Source organism: Halyomorpha halys, unplaced genomic scaffold (assembly GCF_000696795.3).
Source record: "Halyomorpha halys isolate HHAL.00 unplaced genomic scaffold, Hhal_1.1 Scaffold20.1, whole genome shotgun sequence".
Lineage (NCBI taxonomy): Eukaryota > Metazoa > Arthropoda > Insecta > Hemiptera > Pentatomidae > Halyomorpha > Halyomorpha halys.
In genome coordinates, this window is record NW_027110474.1 from 115,663 (window position 1) to 125,077 (window position 9,415).

A 9,415-nucleotide genomic window follows, 5' to 3' on the forward strand; every position below is an offset into this window, starting at 1 on the left:
AGTATGAATTTTATCAAATTTCTTAAGCTATTTGGCTTATGAAAAAAACTAATTTCTTGGATATACCCACGTTTTACCAATGGCTTGTCCCGTAGATTTTGTGTTCAAATGGCAAATAATTAACTTGAGATCTATCTTTGTACGCCCGGCAAGTGGCTCCTGGTCCAATATTATAACCTCTGCCTTCAGCGGACCCAGCCCAACTTATAATGCCATGTGGCAAAGGAAGGGCACTACACTGCATATGTATATATTTAGATATATATTAATTCTGCTAATTATCTATTCAATAAAGGAGGTAAGAAAAAAAAGTATAATATAATAAAGACAGATGTTTTTACTAGGAGCTCCATGGAGGAGCTCGGGGTCGATGTCCAGGACGTGGCTAGGATGACAGAGAATATAATACTTGACTCCCTGGGAATCATCCACCACCACATGCATGGAAATTAATGAGTATGGGAGTTATCCAGAGGAGGGATGGCATGCATGAATCGCATATCTTATGTGTTGTTTTATTTATTTACTACTTTATTATTTTTGATATTCTAATATTTGTTATATAGGGGAATTTGTTGATAAAATGAAGGGGAAAGAAAAAAAGGAATAAATTGAAAATCTTGTATTTAGTTTGTTGACTGGTATTAATTGTAAAAGAATACTGTGTAAAAAAAAATGTTATCTTTCTATTATATTGTATCATGTAAAAATATGTAATTTACATATGTCCGATCACGGATTGATCAGCATGCTGTGTAATGTAGCAGATGTATTTGGGCAGCATGGATGAATAAATTTCTTTCTCTTCTCTAATTCATATATATGAAACAAATAAAGGCAACAACACAATGTTTATACTCAAAACATAACAATGTTTATTATGCGTCGACATTATAAAACACAATTTATCATATTAAAAGGATATTTAATGATTTTTTTTTAGTACAGGAAAAAGATACGGGAAAGACATATATTATTCTTCATATTAATGAGGATAAAAAACTGAAGAAAACAATTATATGCAGAAAAAACTTCAAGGAAATGAATGCTTAAGATAATTCATGAATCAAGGAAAAGATACATTTTCATTTTTTTTTTCCCAGACGGAAGTTAAATTGTACTATGTAAGACTGATTACTTCTTAAATGACGAATTTAAAGTCAGAGTAAAGTAAGTCACATTATCAAAAAAATTTATCCAAGTCCATAAATACAAACTACATTTCTTTGTTTAATTACGTAAAATACTTTTTTCTCGGTTCCTACAACTAATTAATAAAAACCTTGGGATACATGTCAAATATATTTCGACCTAATATCGCCGAAAAGTTTCATTAAAATTGAAGATCCTACGTCCGTACCTTTCCTTGTGAGTATACAAAAATAGAGTAATTGTAAAGCAAATTATACATTGCTATTAATTTTAAAAGATCGACTTAATCAACATAAACATTTTTATTAATTTTTAAAAGAATATTGATGTAAATTACCAGGTTACTGCTTAGTTGATGAGGATGAGGTTACTGCAAGAGGAGTAACTGAGAACGACTGGCGGCTGCTAATCTCTGACTGGTAATCTCTGAAAAAAATGCATATAATCATAAAGAAGGCAATAAAAACTTAGAAGCATAAAAAAAAAATTTACATTACAATAACATTTTTATAGTTCTTTTTCTTTTTTATCCTATTTAACTTACACTTGATACTTCATATTACAATAATTTCATTCGAATTTATTTCTGTTTTAAATAATGTAATTAAATTTTCTAAACACAGGAATTCTGCTGGAAAAACTCAATAACAGAAACGTAATTGATTTACAAGTTTTTGTGTACTTTCACTCACCTATAGATGAAAAGAATAGTATGGGGAAATAAATATTGCAATCGTAAAAAGTTCCGAACTCAAGTTTTCGACAGAAATAAATGTTTTGAGATCCCTCGCGTCGAGAAATGGTCTCAGTGTATATGAACAACATATCTCAAAAACTTGAAGTCATATGAAACAGGCATTGTATACTTATGATGAGTATACATGAGATGTTACAGCTACTTTTTCACCAAAATTCACTAATTGGACCTTACACCCATGAAACTTAATAATAGAGTCGATTTAACATATTTTCTCAAAAATGTTGATTAAAATCAATCAGGTTTAATAAATTCCTAGAGGATTAAAATTAATTCCAATAAATTCCACTAAATCATATTACCCCACTGTATCCTTTAATAATACCCCACTTACTCCTGTGGAACAGATCCGTTACTTAGGACTCAAAGTGCTAAGTAAACGTTTTTTTTTTACATTTTCTTTTTGTTTTGTTTAGTAAATCACAACAGCGCTAATTCATCTCTCCTCAGTCTGATGGTGTTCCCTAAGGTAGTATCCTTGGTCCTATCCCTTAAACAGTTTTTATAGCTGAAATCCCAACCCATCCTACACTATCCTTACCACGTATGCCGATGACACAATTCCTCCCGAATTCAATCCTTACAGTCCATAATCCTTTGTAAAATCCTTAATGCTCCTTACTTTGTCACTAATCAAGTCATCCATCAGGACCTCAATGTCCCATATGTTGCCGATTTGGCCAGAACCAGATACCATTCCTTCCATGATAAACTTCCTAATGACCTAAACCCCCTTGTTTCTAACCTGGCTTCTCCTTCATTACCTGACAATTCTCTAAGGCGTCTAAAAGAATATTGCCTCGAGATCTTCTCCTCTAGAAATGTTATTGGAGTTCTATCAATAGGTAGATTCTCCACATGTTTGTATCATGACACTATGTTACCTATGTTAGAATCGGGATGTTGGAGTTAATTATTTTCTGTTTCACTGTACCCGAGAGTCAGCACATCAGTGTGGATTCGAGAGCCCTCCCGGGCCACCCAGCCACATAAATTCTGACCAAATCACCTTCTTGCACAGTAACAGTAAACTCCTTGCAAAATTCTGGTCCTCCAAAATTTCATAGGTTTTAGTTGTACAGATTGTTTTCTACTTTAAGGTTCTTTTTATATCGTGAAAATTTGATCGATTGAGTAATTGAGGAGTTATTAAATATTTTCGTAATTTTTGTACCACAATACTGGTTTTACATATCATCCTCGAACCGACGAATCAGCGAACAATTTGTAACGCAGCTTGGATTCGTCTCAATAAATCAAAAAAACATTAAGGTCAGCCAAAATTATCAAATCAGATTTTTACCTGTGACCTTGTGGTATATGGAAAATCATGTTCCTAGTATTAAATATCACACGACGTAATATATATTACGTAATATATATAAGAGAATTTAGAAGATTACACAACGCTGAATGAACTTACACCCGCTAAATATAATTCAAGTTATTGCATTGCGCCGTATAAGATGTAAGGTTTTAGTAACGAGCGGCCCTAAAATATTAATAAACACTGAACCAACGGGTTAACGTCCGAGGGATAGACCGAAACGTAGATGGGAGGATTGCGTTAAAACAGATTTAGTGGAATTGGGTTTGGAGGGCCTACACTGGAAGGATGTATGCGGCGAGCGTTTGGTGGCATCGGCCTTCGGGTTCATTAGGCCTTTATTATTATGATTTATTGTTATTTACAACTTTATAGCAATATATACATGTAAATTTGTTGTAGGTGACCTAGTGACATGATACAAATATTTGGTGAATCTGATACAATTAATAATTTAATTAACAACTACTAAAATGATTATTATTTTAAAAAAATTAAATAAAAAATAATACTAAAATAACTGAAAGGACTTTGAAGCTACAAATTTACAATCAGTGAATTAATATAATAATGAGAATAAAACAAGATGATAAAGATCAAATAATATCTATTACTATGCACACATATACATTGCTAATTCTAATTGTAATATAACAAATAAATTTTGTGGATTTAAGAAAAAATACAGACAGATATGGTATTTTGGTTAATAGATATATAATTTCAGTTTCGTACAACTTTTCGTTTTTGAAGTAGTCTGACTACACCTAGACCATTTTGGGAGATTTGGTTATTTCGACTCAATGGATCTCAAAACGTGTATTTCCGTCAAAAACTAGAATTCGAAATTTTGCACGATCGCAATGTTTTTTATAACGATATATAGCTACGTGAAAGTAATAAAATTTAGACAGTTTCAATCAAGGTATCGTATTTATTAAATATGAGAAAAAAAAATTTGTATAAAATCTAATACTCCATCAACAATGTAAATGTTTTTTCCTCGAAATTCCTGATCCCGAACTATAAATCCAATGTGTAAATCGTTTTTAAGTACTTAAGACGATAATTCAAGACTAATTTCTAGATAATGATTGCTAATGTTGTTAGCATATATTACGTCATGTGATATTTAATACGAGGAACATGATTTTCCATAAACCACAAACGGTCACGTGCAAAAATCTGATTTGATAATTTTTGGCTGACCTTTGTTTTTTTTTTTTTGATTTATTGAGATGAATAAAAACTGCGTTACAGATTGTTCGCAGATTCATAGGTTCGAGGATGATATATAAAACCAGTATTGTGGTACAAAAATTACGAAAATCTTTAATAAATCCTCAATTACTCAATCGATTAAATTTTCATGATATAAAAAAGACCTTAAAGTAGAAAACAATCTGAACAACTAAAACCAATGAAATGTTAAACGACCAGAATTTTGCAAGGAAGGCTGGGTGGCCCCGAAGGGCTCCCGAATCCACACTGATGTCCTGACTCTCGGCTATAGTGACACAGAAAATAATTAACTGTATTACAATTAACATCCGGATTCTAACATAGGTGACATAGTGACATGATACAAACATGTGGAGAATCTACCAATTGATAGAACTCCAATAACATTTCTAGAGGAGAAGATCTCGAGGCCATCTTCTTTTCAGACGCCTAGGAGAATTATCAGGTAATGAAGGAGAAGCTAGGTTAGAAACAAGAGGGTTTGAGTGATTGGGAAGTTTATCATAGAAGGAATAGTATCTGGTTCTGGCCAAATCGGAAACATATGGGACATTGAGATCCTGATGGATGACTTGATTTGTGACAAAGTAAGGAGTATTAAGGATTTTGGACTGTAAGGATTGGATTCGGGGGAATCGATGGCCTTATAACAGTCATGTAGTTCAGTCTTTTGTAATGGATTGAACCGTTTGTCTAGTAAATGTTTTAATAGTCGGAATCGACGAGCAGTTTGTTGTCTTTTCAGTCTTGTATGAGGATTCCATGTCAGTCGTTTTTCCAGATTTAGTCCTAAGTAACGGATCTGTTCGACAGGAATAAGTGGGGTATTATGAAAGGATACTGTGGGGCAAGAGGTTATGGGTTTACGGCGAAGGATAAATGTGTTTTGGTGGGGTTCAATGTGCTCGATTTAACTAATATTTTAACTTAAGTCCTCTTCCTGTTTTAAGTAAATTTTTGAAAGGTGATATTAGTCGCTAAATCGGGGTTTAGCGGGGCGGTCTGGCCGGGAAAGATTGCCTTGTGATTTTCTCTTGACTCCGACTTGCACTTTTGATTATTTGATACGGTTTTCTAGAAACACATTTTTTTTTGGAGACACTTATCATTTTTACTCCCACTAATCTTGGTTTGTCCCTAAATACGATCACGATAAAACTCGACAATGACCTGTGTAGTAATTTAAATTCTTCATTATATAATAATAAAAGTGGTTAAATTTTTTGATATAGCAATTATTAACTTCTCCCAAAAATTAGACTATAATGCAAATCCCAACAATTAACGTGAATCCTCTTCCAAGCAATTAATACGTAGAAACCCATTTATTTAGAGGTAGTCACGACTTATTATGAGATATATATTAATGTTTTTCGTGAGTGAAATTCTTTGTTATATTATTTTCGTCATAAATAGCATAATTGATAAATAAAATAATTGAAAAATAAACCCCTTTTGTAGTTTTATAGTTTGATATTATTCACCATTTTCATTTAAATCGATGACAGTATCGTTAAATCTAAGATTTCTCATAAACAAGTTATAGCTCCATTCAGTGTTTATGAGCAAATTGCTCTTGTTCCGTCAATAATTCATCACTGGTCGTTAAAACTTGAGCTACCGTATCTTCATTATTCTTTCCGAAACTTTTTAATTCCTTGATAGGAAAATTTTTTATGACTATGATATTGTTAAACATTACAAAAGGGCTAGAGTTATGTAAAATCTATAAAAACCATGAATAAAATCTTTGTTATTTATAAAGCTATATATAAATATTACTTGTCATATTTCTAAAACTACGTTTTATAAGTGATCCTGATAATTTGCATAATACATTTTGATGATAGATACTTATAAATAGATAAACAATAAAAATATAAAGTACCGTATTAACTTATTTTGGATATATTAATAATAAAATAATGTGGGTAGATTCTCCACATGTCTGTATTATGTCATTGTACAACTAACATAAATTTTACCATAGATGCAAATATAAATAAATTAAATAATTATATTGGAGAGATATATTTTTTAAGTAAAGTACGAAAGTACTTTTTCTTTATTTAGAAGATATTTGTACGTGCACTTTTTTCTTATTTATCAGAATTTTTTTTATAGAGCTTCCATGTATTTCTTTACAATTAGCGATTGCAATACCGGTTTACCGGGATACCCAATACCGGTATTTTGAGTTATTTGTACAATTTTGTGATACCGGTATTCACAAGTTTAAATACCGTTTTTTCGGTATTTACTAGAATTTTTTTTAAATTATCTTCACTATATGTTTAGGGGTCCCCAACATAGCAAAATAGTATACGTTTTTGGCTTTATGTCTCTCTAACAGGCGAAATTAATTAGAATGAAAAAAAATTTGCATCGAAAAGTGGTACAATATGTGAATCATCCAATGAGAAGGGCCAAAACTGCCCTATTACTGTTTAGAGAGATACTATGCATGCCCTGAAAGAGCGTTTCCGATAGCTGCTAATTTTTCCACAACATTACATTCCAGGCTTAATGACAGTACAATTAATCCATCATGTTTTTAATATAATATCACTTTTCAAAAATCTATAATAGTACTACAGACTGAATAGTGGGATTTACACTTTTTTGTGATCTAAATATATAAGATGTTCCTTGTTACATTACTTTTTTGTGATTCATTATATACTGTTATAATTTATTAGTTAGAAATGATGTTTTGTGGCATTTACTCTCTCTAATAAAATTGGCAAATAAAACAAATAAAAACCTATTTTTTTTTTAATTACTACAACAGGTATTAAGATAAAAAAAAGAGCGAATACCGTGTTGAACTTTTGGTCCGATACTGCAATCTCTAAATACGATAAATTTAGACTTTTAAACCACTGAGGTTATTTTCCCTATGTAAATGATTTATGTAAAAACAGTCAAAACATACTATAGTATAGATTTATATTTTGTTAAAGATATCATTTTTTTTTTAGAAACAAAAACCATTTTTTTCACCTGATTTTTCACTATTTTAAAAATATTTTTTCTGTATTGGTCTCCAATCCTACTTCTTATCGTTCATTATCGTGGGCACAGTTACTGCAAGATTCACTCTTGGGTGTCCAGAATCTATGTTTATCCATCTTCAGAACCTATGTTTATTGTAGGTTTTTTGAATAGAGATAGTATAACTTGAGCCTTCATGTTTGGCTCGTTGAATTGTAGTGGACTGTATATTGTTAATTGTAATGAAAAGAAACATAATTAACAGAAAAGAAAATTATATTGCATAATTTTATGTTGTGGAGGGGTGGTAGAAATAAAACATTTATTTTTAGAAGGAGTTAATTAAATTTGATCACGGATCTAGAAAAACTGAAGGTATGATAATGATGGATGTTGTGAACTATATTGAATGGTGTGAATTTACTCCTGCCTCATCCTCTGTTCCGGAAGGCAACTCACAGGTTCTCTACTCACTTATTTTTTCCACTAACGAAAGGAAATTATTGCTGGTAGCAAAATAAGATAGCTCTCATGCATCAGTTTCTTCTTTCCCCCCCCCACAGAGGGGGCTAGAGGAGGTAAGCTTTTGCTGTTGGCCACATGGGGCGCTCGCAGTGCCCACATTATAGAAGCCCCCCATTCCAGACTCCAGAAACAGAGACTATAGGTGGTTTTATAATTTTAAGTTTATAGTCTATTTGCTTCAACCAAATTGACAGCCATTTTTCAAGTTCCTTCCCTCTGACCCAAGAAAATATTTCTTTTGTGAAACCTTACCTGTGAAAAAATACACCCATTGATAGCTTTTTAATTTTTTTTTTAATAACAAAAAGCTGTGGCTATTGTGCAATAAAGAGCTTTCGTAGTTGTTCTTCATTTAACTTCATACCCGTCTAAACTAGTTATTGAAATAATTGTGTGAAAACCTGATATTTCTTTCTGAAAATAATATCGGTAAGATAAAAAAGTTGAAAACATAACCCTTGACTATACTTTATTACTGTTTGGACTTATCTATTGTTGTTTTGACCTTGTTCATTGCAAATATCTGGAAGACATGGTGCTGAACAATATTTTATGGGTTATTTTATATTTCACGAAGGTCATTACTATATGTATTCAGTGCCGCCTTAACCTATGGGCCAACGGTTTTGACAATCCATAGGGTTCCCTAACTCCTGTGTTCGATAAATTATGAATGAATAGAGGAAATAACACAAACACATCTATTTTTACATTTATAAAACTATCAAATTCTTTTATATTTATTCATTATTTATTATGAAGAACAATGGGACTTCGTTAGTTATTCTAAATAGTACTTGGAGGAAGATCCGTATTTAAGCCCTGTAAGACTACTTCAATGAGCACGAAAACTTTGAGTAATGGAGGAGAATCACGGACGATCACATTGGCTTATTTGTTCTTTTGATTTTTTTTCGGCTATTAGATTCGATTTACTCAATTTTCATTATAAATAGGAACAAAATAAAGAAAGAAGAAATTAAATGACATGTAAATATCGGCAATAGTAGATGATAAAAATTCATAAAAATAGTACTACATAACCTATAAATTCAACCTTCGTTCTAGATTTTTTATCAGAATTTTTTTTATTCAATTACTTAGAAATACAATGACTTCATAAATATATTGTTGTGCTATGTTTTATAAAAATAAGCTGCTAAAGTAATTAACAATATTTGAAACGATATATTTAGAATAATTTAAATTCGAACGAATTTTAAAATATAAAATCTTAAGCAAGTGTTAATTATTTAACCAAAGGTTCGGTTTTAATAATCAATTAAAACACGGAGAGCACAAATGTTTATTTTGTGACAGTTCTAAAACAATGGAAACCGAAAACAAACGCGTGGATGGTTCGCAAGCGCCCCTTCATTTATGCCCAAAAAGTGACGCCTGACTGGTAGTCCGCAAAT

The 9,415-nt window shown here is 31.5% G+C and overlaps 1 protein-coding gene across 2 annotated transcripts in view; it reads right to left on the bottom strand.

The window, feature by feature from the left end:
• The window catches only part of Eaat2 (Excitatory amino acid transporter 2), a 165,940-nt gene that overhangs the window by 80,342 nt on the left and 76,183 nt on the right, over positions 1-9,415 (bottom strand). For both annotated transcript variants that reach the window (XM_014421998.2, XM_014421989.2), the window contains exon 2: positions 1,490-1,578. The gene's annotated coding sequence lies outside the window, so the exon portion shown is untranslated. The remainder of the gene's footprint in view (positions 1-1,489; positions 1,579-9,415) is intronic.